The sequence below is a fragment of the Anabrus simplex genome, chromosome 4 (assembly GCF_040414725.1).
Source record: "Anabrus simplex isolate iqAnaSimp1 chromosome 4, ASM4041472v1, whole genome shotgun sequence".
NCBI lineage: Eukaryota > Metazoa > Arthropoda > Insecta > Orthoptera > Tettigoniidae > Anabrus > Anabrus simplex.
In genome coordinates, this window is record NC_090268.1 from 15,998,527 (window position 1) to 16,007,749 (window position 9,223).

Below are 9,223 nucleotides of genomic sequence, written 5' to 3' on the forward strand. Positions count from 1 at the left end.
CCAGTTCCTGAATCAAGTAATCCTGGTAAGGGTCCCATACACTGGAACCATACTCAAGTTGAGGTCTCACCAGAGACAAATATGCTCTCTCCTTTACATCCTTGTGTGTCAAGGAAGATGATCGGCGTGAACCAATATAGGACCGTTATAAGTAGATGGCAGCGAAGAATGAAGAAGGAAACAACCAGAAGTAAGGAAGGTAAATTGGAGATGGGATTGAAGGGTGAGATGCTGTAGGTGGCAGCGTTGGTCACTGTGCTGCTGGTCACTGTCCTGCTGGTTATTGAGGGTATGGAAGTAAATCCAGGCCCACAGAGCAGTGGCAATATGAATTGGGAGGAAATAGAAGTAATAACGAAAGTGGTTGAGGAGGTAGTGGAGGAACTCTGTCCGTTTGAACAGTTAAAACAGATGATACAACAGCAAGTCAAGGAACACGAAATAACGAGGCTGTGGATTAAGGACAACGCGAAGCTAAAGGAAAAATGGAAAACAGTGAGAGAAAATGGTATTTCTAAAGGAGAAAATAAAATATATGGAAGAGGAGGTGATGAATATTGAAGAACAAAATAGCAGACCACAGTCAAGAACGCAGGAACAAAGCCGTATTTATTTACAGTCTACAGGAAGAGAAGGCACAAGTTAAAGTGGACATTATCTATAAGGTTGTAGATATCTTAAAAAATGAAAATTAACTTTAGTGAGGTCGATATAGTTGACGTCGAGAGGACAGGCAAGAAGAGGGGGCGCAGACCTATAAAGGTGATGCTGCTGTCCTCGCTGATGGCGGACATAGTAACCAGAAACGCCGAGAATTTACAGAAAGAAAAAATGTGTACTAAGAGGGACTTGGGAAGACACGGGCATAAAAATTCCAAAATTTTGAAGAAGCGTATGGTGAGGGCAAGACTGCAAGCGTTGAGGGCGCATATTAGGGGCCAGATACTGGTGGTGTCCAATGGGAAATGGACTTAAAATTGGACAGCGACGAAACTTCAGTCCTTGGAGAAGTGTTTAAAACAGGAGGAAATGAGTAGGACCGGCGAAGACCTGCATTGTAGAAGGAGAGGAGCACCGAGTGCGGGATGTAGTGTCGGAGAAGACGGGCATGGTGAAAAGGGAAGAACAAAGGGAAGCAGTAAGTTGTGTGACCTTAGTATTGTATCCGCCCCTACCCAAAGGCTCCGGCAAAATGTCTACAGGGCGTTGACGGGTCGAAAGAATAATAAAATAGGCGCTTAACTAAAGAAACCTTAAAGGCATACAGGGTAGGAGAAACGGGTCATACTTAACTAAAATGAGAACACATTTGAATTAAAATGTTAACCAACAAAACCGATTTATTCAACCTTAATGATGATGAGGATGTCGCATTTATATTCACAGATGAGTCACATTAATTGTTTATGGTTATCGTTGTGGATTATTCAATGGATTTTTGTCCTTCGTGATAGAAATGAGTAAGTTTTTCGCAAAGCGATGTATCGTGAAATGAAGCGAACGGAAATATTTACCATAAACACTGAAGCTATATCACGTTATTAACAAAAACTAGCATACATGCAACAAGTCTGAGCGATCCCTATTCTAATGTACACACACACACACACACACAAATTCCCAATGAAATACGATAAAAAATATATACAAATGTGGAACGAAAATCCGGGTTCGAACCAACCCTCGCTGGGATAATTATAGTCACAGCATGACACATAAAACAACATTTAAAAAATTCACACATTGTATGCAATAAATACGTGAGGCACTCCAATCTTCCTTTCAACATTGTAAACTTCCAAAGCCTGGTCGAGCATCGAACTGAAAACCCCTTGGGATGAAGACATGGTACTGAAATCCCTAGTTAAATTATATTCAAATAATTAACAATGATTCTCTAGCAAACATTAGCATCATTCACCGTGTCATTTGTCAACGCATACATCATTCTGGCGTGTTGAATATTTCACATTATTAGCCGTTCAGACAGGCCTACTTCTCTTTACTTTAAAAGTCCCTCTTTTCACAGAGTGGGACACACTCAAAACAAACACCTCTAGTAGCAGGGTCAGACGGATCCGCCCCTTTCCACAGACAGTCAACAGCCCCGCCATTAGTAGGCGTAACATTTCCTTTGATAAGAAAACAAGACCACTTCGCTCTGAAGTACGTCCACAATAACCTGAAGTCTATTCCTCACAAATCGCGCCAGCTTCCGATAAATCTCCTTGAATTCAACACATATATTTCATGGCCAAACTATGACTCCAACATCACATCAATCTTACAACACGACACCGGTTTTACGATGCTAGTATTTACATGACCACCATTATTATTGTTATTATTATTATTATTATTATTATTATTATTATTATTATTATTATTATTATTATTATCTTTAGTCTGTCATTCCACATGACTTACCTGGTGCTTAGATCATACCGGTCTTTCGTGCGGAATCTACTTCGCAATTACAATATAATTACGTACTCAGACGGCAATTAACCCCTAATTAATAACTTCTAATTAATTGATGGTTAGCTCTTGGTTACTTTATCGTCACACCGCAATACAATAATCAATTCAATATTCACACGATATTTATCCCACACTCGAATTGTAATTAAATCCTGATAAATTTAATCAAATAATCCAATTTAAATTATAACACTCCCTATCTAAATATGTCAGGGGAGGCCTTGGGGTATCAGTTCTGTCGACAATTCTCGTAGCTCTGTGCCCTCACGTAACATAATACTTACCCCTTTACCAGTCATGCACTTATCAATATTAGACTAACTACAATCTAGCTGGAATTACCCTAGACTCATTACTACTGGTCTTCTGACACAATAATCGACCAAAGGTTCCCCAAGATAAAATAAATGAATAAATCTCTACCACATGCAAGACTAACATATTATAGTTATTAAATTATTTACAATTAATCACTCAGACCTGTTGCTGACTACATGAAATAGGAATTAACAACTACGTGCCCATTATGGCACTTCATATTCAAACGAAATTACATCCCTAACCTTTATAGCGTCAGCTTATGATAAACCTTTCCCATCCCCTCTAATCAGGCCAGATAATATGATTCATACTCATCTCTATCACTTGATGACACCTTCGTCAACTCAGGAGATCCATCCTGGGTTTACTGTTGATCCATGGGCACCGCGGTGATCACTTGCAGTTCTATTCCACCTTCAGGATGGGAGTCCATGGTTCCTTGCTGGTGGAACCGCTGGCAGTAATCCTGAGCACAAACACGTCACTGTTTAATTTCACACTCTGGTTAATAGCGTTCAGCGTGAACGTCCGGTCACGATTTCGGATACTACTACGTAGTCCGAATTCCGTCTATCTCTCAGCTTTTGTCGCTACCTAATACTATCGTGCTATAGTAATAATAATATTACTTTCCGCACTAAATGTTCGCGACACATCACGGTTTTATAAAAAGTTAATATTGGTGTCACGGAGACCAAATCTATACACTATTTATACGAATTCTATTATTTCACTTGAAATTGAAGTTAAATTCACTTGAACAAAGAATTAATGGTAGCTTAGCCAAAACATAGCTCCGCCGTCGGAAAGCTGAGAGTCCCGAATGAGAGACTGTGCACTCGGCAGTGGTTTTATAAGGAGGCACTTTCCCTCTCCCTAAATCTGTATATGGCCTATTCACGGCACATTAGAGGTTTAATAGTACGACTATCAGGTGACCAGTATTCACCTGATGTGATTGAGACATACCCATACGATTATCCTTCGTTGGATCTCCTTTAATTAATTAATGTTTGTCCTGCCCCCCCTCTGCTAGGGTGAAGTCCCGTCTCGAGGATGTGTGGTGACGATGGCACTCGATAATTTTCCACGCGAAACTGAGACCGTATTCTTTCTCCCTGCAAAAATTAGTGAGTAATAGGACATTAGAGACTCTAAATAGATGTCTCAATTATAGTTGTCTCTTTCAAAACGAAGAACGACTCCATAATTCAAATTTGATTAAATTTTGCATCGTAGATAATTAGGTTGGCTGGTCTGAATTAAAGATGGCTTCCATATTTCGCTTCGAAAAAAATAGTTTTCCCTCATTCTCTTAGTCGTGGGGAAGGGATATCTCCCCTCGAGTTACGTCATGGTGAATCCCCAATCGTAGCCCCTCCTGGGTCTAGATGGGCTTGCCTTCCGCTGCTGACCCCCGCTGTATGAAGAAATGTATTGCACAATAGGTCGCAAACAAAGAAATCCTGTCAAATAACTTTAAAAGACTCAATTTATCTGTCTTAATGATGCGGATATTAATTAATTTCGGTCTCCCTTTCTTTAAATAGCATTGCGTCAATAATTTCAAGGATCAGTATTAACCAAAGGTCCTTGGATCATGCTCCTGTCGGGTGCAGTATGGCGTCGAGTTCGGAGGAAAGGCAGGTAAGAGAACAAAGTGACGGAGAGGACGTGCATAGTGAAGAGATAAGATTAGAGGATGACGGGAGATATTGAAATTGTGGGCCAGGGAAATAGGCAGATAATTAAGAGAGGAGATCGATGTGGAGGGGTGGTTAAGACGCATGCAAAGCGAAGGTGAAGTTCAGAGGGAAGTAACCAGTGAATAAAGAGTCTGCAGTCTGGTGCAGACTGAATGTGTTCAGAAGGAGAAGCAGTAGTTTAAAGGATTTGTGCAGGGAAGAAAGATAAAAGTGACGAAGCCCTAGTAACTAGAAGTAAAATGTTAAGTAATGTTAGTCAGTAATTTAGTGAATTGGAAGCAAATATGAATGGTAAGCTGAAGTTGGTAGATGGTGGAGTGAGTTCATTTATTGCTGTTATAGTATTTGAAATGTATAGTGAACTTGATATGGTGTTTGGTAGAGTGTGCAAGATTAAGCAAGGTATTGATGGATTTATTTGAAATGAGCAGTGAAATGATGCTTAGAGAGATGATGAACAAGCGGTGGAGTTGATGGTATATAGTAATTGAATTGGAGGGTCGAAATTAATATCTGATTATGATTGGTTTATGTACGAAGGGGAAGATGAATCGTGCTACTTTATGGAATGTAAATTGTGGAAAGTGGATGATGTATATAATTATATTGGAGGGAGGAAGTTAATATGTGGAGAGGGCTGGTATATGATATTACTGTGTGACAGTCGCTAAGAGTGATTATGTGTATAAGAAAGTGTGTGGGAAAGAGAGAGGAAAAGGGAGGTAGTGAGGTATAGCAGATTTATTGTCGGTATGGTAAGACGTGATGGCATAAGTTTGTGTGGAGGTTGGCTTATGATCGGTATATGTATGAATGGGAAGATAATAATTAGTGCTGCTTTATGATAGATAAATTATGAAAAGTGGTTGATTATATAATTGTATTAGAGGGAGGAAGTGAATATTTGGAGATAGCTGGTATATGGTATTATTATGTGAAGGCCGCAAAGAGTGATTACGTCTATAAGGAAACGATGTTAATTACGAAAAATGTAAAGAATGGGTATATAATTGTATTCACCATCATCATCATCCAGGTATTCTGCCTTATGGCAGGTCTTGTCATGGGATGAACCTCTTCCACTGTTGCCTGTCCTGCGACAAGTTTTTCATGTCCGAATATTTATTTCCTTGGATATTGTCCAACATTAGATATTTTTCCTTCCTCTTCCTCGTTTGCCTTCCACCATTCTTTCTATTCCTTTTTTCAGTAAACAGTCCCTCCTCAAACAATGTCCGATCCAGTTCATTTTTCTCTTTCTAATGATTTTTAACATACTTCGTCCTTCTCCAACTCTTCGTAATACCTCATCATTTCTTACCTGGTCTTCCCATTTCACTCGTTCTATTCTCCTCCATATCCACATCTCTACTGCCTCCAATCTTCTGTCATCTTTCCTTCTCAATGTCCAAGTTTATGCGCCATACAGCGCTATGCTCCAAATGTAACACTTAGCAAGCCTCAAATCTTTGTTTAGTGATCCACAAAGTAATTTTGATTTTTTCATAAAGCCTTCTTTTGCTATGGCAATTCTTTTCTTAATTTCTGTCGTGCAATACATATCATCTCTGATCATACTTCCCAAATACTTAAAGTTACTGACTTGCTCTATTTCTTCTCCCCCTATACTAATATGAAAACTTCTACCTTTTCCTCCAATTATCATACTTTTGGTCTTCTTATTAATTCTCATTCCATATTCTTCTAGTTTCATGTTGAGTTTATCTAACATTTGTAACATTTCACGTTCGCTTTCTCCCATCACAATCACATCATCTGCAAATCTTATACATTCTACTCTCCTACCTCCAACACAAACTCCACTTTTTCCATTAAAACTTGCATTGATTATTTCTTCGAGATAGATGTTGAACAGTGTCGGTGATAAAGAGCAGCCATGCCTTATACCTCTTCCTAATTCAATTTCTTCACTCAACTCATCTCCTATTCTCACTCTTGCTCTCTGGTTTAAATACGAATTCTTTATTAGCCTTCTATCCCTCAAATCAACTCCATGTTTCTTTAGAATTGTCATCAATTTGTCCCATCTGACACAGTCAAAAGCCTTCTCAAGGTCAATAAATACAGCATAAACCTTCCTGTTTTTCTCTGTGTACCTCTCTCCTATCACCTTCAGAAGTCCAATGGCGTCTCTTGTTCCAACTCCTCTCCTGAAACCAAACTGTTCTTGACCTATAAAGTTATTCAGCTTTCCATAGATACTGCTGTTGAGCGTCCGCAGTAAGACTTTGGCTGCGTTTGAAATTAGACTCAATGTCCTATGTTCTTCACATTTTTTGCTTTTCCATAGGGATTAACATGATTTCACTAAAGTCCTTTGGCCATTTTCCTGTCATCTATATCTGATTACATAATCCAATCAACTCCTTTCTTCCTTCGTTATTTAACGCTTTTAACATTTCAACAGGAATCTCATCTATTCCCATTGCTTTCCTATTTTTCATCTCGTTCAGTGATGCTTCGATCTCTCTTCTCAGTATGGTTTCCCCTTTATCATCCCCTTTAACCATATCTTCCTCCTCTAATTCACATTCTTCTTCATTTGGTCGATTATCTCGTTCATATAGCTATTCTATGTATTCTTCCCATTTTTTCATTATTTCTTGGGGTTCATATATCATTGTGCCATCTGTAGCCTCTATTTCCTTACTGCTGTTGTTCCTTATCTTTTCTCTGAATACTATATTTGTTGCTTCTTTGTACATCAAGTCATATTTCCCTTCTTTCTCCAATTGCTCTATCTCATCGCACTTTTCTGTCAACCATTTCTTCTTTGCTTTTTCTGTTTCTCTTCTTAATTCATCATTTAACTTCCTGTAGTTACGCTTTCCTTCTTCTGTATTTACTGTTTTCCATTTCCTGCGTTCCTCCATTTTACTTATCATTTCTGATGTTATCCATTCCTTCTTTGTCCTTTCCTCTCCTTGACTCCAAGCGTTTTCTTAGCTGCTTCTTTTATGCCATTTTTAAAAGTTTCCCATCTCCTTTCTACATTCTCTGTTTCCTTTACTAACGTATTATTGTTACAATACTCATCCTCTAGTTCTCTATACTTGTCTTTGTCTTTCAGTTTCTCAATATTAATTTCTTCTCTCTTCTTTCCTTCCATACTATTTTCAATTTAATCAGTACCTCTGCTGCAACTAATATATGGTCAGAATAAATGTCTGCTCCTGGGTAACATTTAGCATTCTTCAGGGAGTTTCTGTACCGTTGTTGTATCATTATAAAATTGTATTGGAAGGCTGAAATTAATATATGGCGGGTATATTGTTAGTAAGATAATAGAGTGATTGTAAAAATGGTAAGGTGATAAGGTTGGCGGATGAAAAGGGAGGTAGTGATGTATGGTTGGCAGAGTATTGAATTGCAAGTTGTGAAGGTATAATTCAGTGTGGAGATTGGCTTGAAGTTTTAAATGAGACTAAGTATGGTTGAGATTGAGGAGTGAATTTAGATGTTAATTATGGATGATGTTTTGTCTTTGTTAACTTTATGCTAATTGTAATTGATATGTTTAGTGAGCTTGATATGGTACTGTAGATGGTTAAGAGATGGGTATGGTAATTCAAGTGAATATGGCCCGGAATTTAAGTGATAATTGATTGTGCTGAAAGGTTGTTGGAGGTCGGTCACAGAGTAGTAATCAGAGTTATTATGTTTGAATGATAAGAGAGGTAGTGAAGCTTAGTCGGTAATTATGGTTGATTTATTTTAGCAAGTTAATGGTGGATCTGTGCTTTTGTTAACTGTATGTAAATTGCAATTGAAATGTATAGTGAGCTTGATATGGTATATGGTTACGAGATGGGTATTGATAATTCATAGTAAGTGAATTGGGGGGACGAAATTAATATGTAAGGTTGGTTGGCATATGTTTGAATTATGGTAATATTGAGTGAAGGATGCTAAGAGTGATTATGTTTATAATAAGAAGTGTGATTGAAAGAGGGTCGAAAAGTGAGGTAGTGAAGTATAGTTGGTAAATTTTGGGTATGGTAAGATGTGATTTTAGTTGGTACATGTATGAATGGTAAGATGATTATTGCTGCTTTATTGTATGTGAATTACGAAAAATTAGTGGAGTGAGGTAATAATGGCTAGGTACAAGGAAGTAGTTCATGCAGAAACTGCAAAGCAAGGAAATTGCGGCACACTAAGGTAGAGGTGGTGTAATGTTATGGATGTATCAGCGAACCTGAGTAGGTCAATGAGAGTGATGGTATAAGTTCTGGAATGTACTAGGTTCACGAGTCCAGCCAGAAGAGAGATGGAGGTCTTTAACCTCCATGTGCCAATTTGCCGTTGTTTTATTTTACCTTATTATAGGTTATTCTACCCAGTTCATTTATTACCATGGCTATCGGGTCTCCGAAAAGGAGTCACCCGTGAGCCATTAGACTCGAACTATTATATTGTATGGTTGTGTTAATATTATTACTGTTATTGGTTCATTGCTGCTTTTATTTAGATGAGTTTAAGTTGAAAGAGCCTGCTTAGGTTGGGCACTGTTATATTTCTCCATTAATAGATCACTGAGGTAGTAAATACTGTAGATCTGGAGGAAAATAAAGAATAAATATCACAATTCTATGATGATGATGACGATGATGATTGTCGTCTAAAGGGGCCCAACATCTAGTTCATCGGCCGCTAATGGTACGAAATGAGACGAAATATGTCAATTTAAAAGT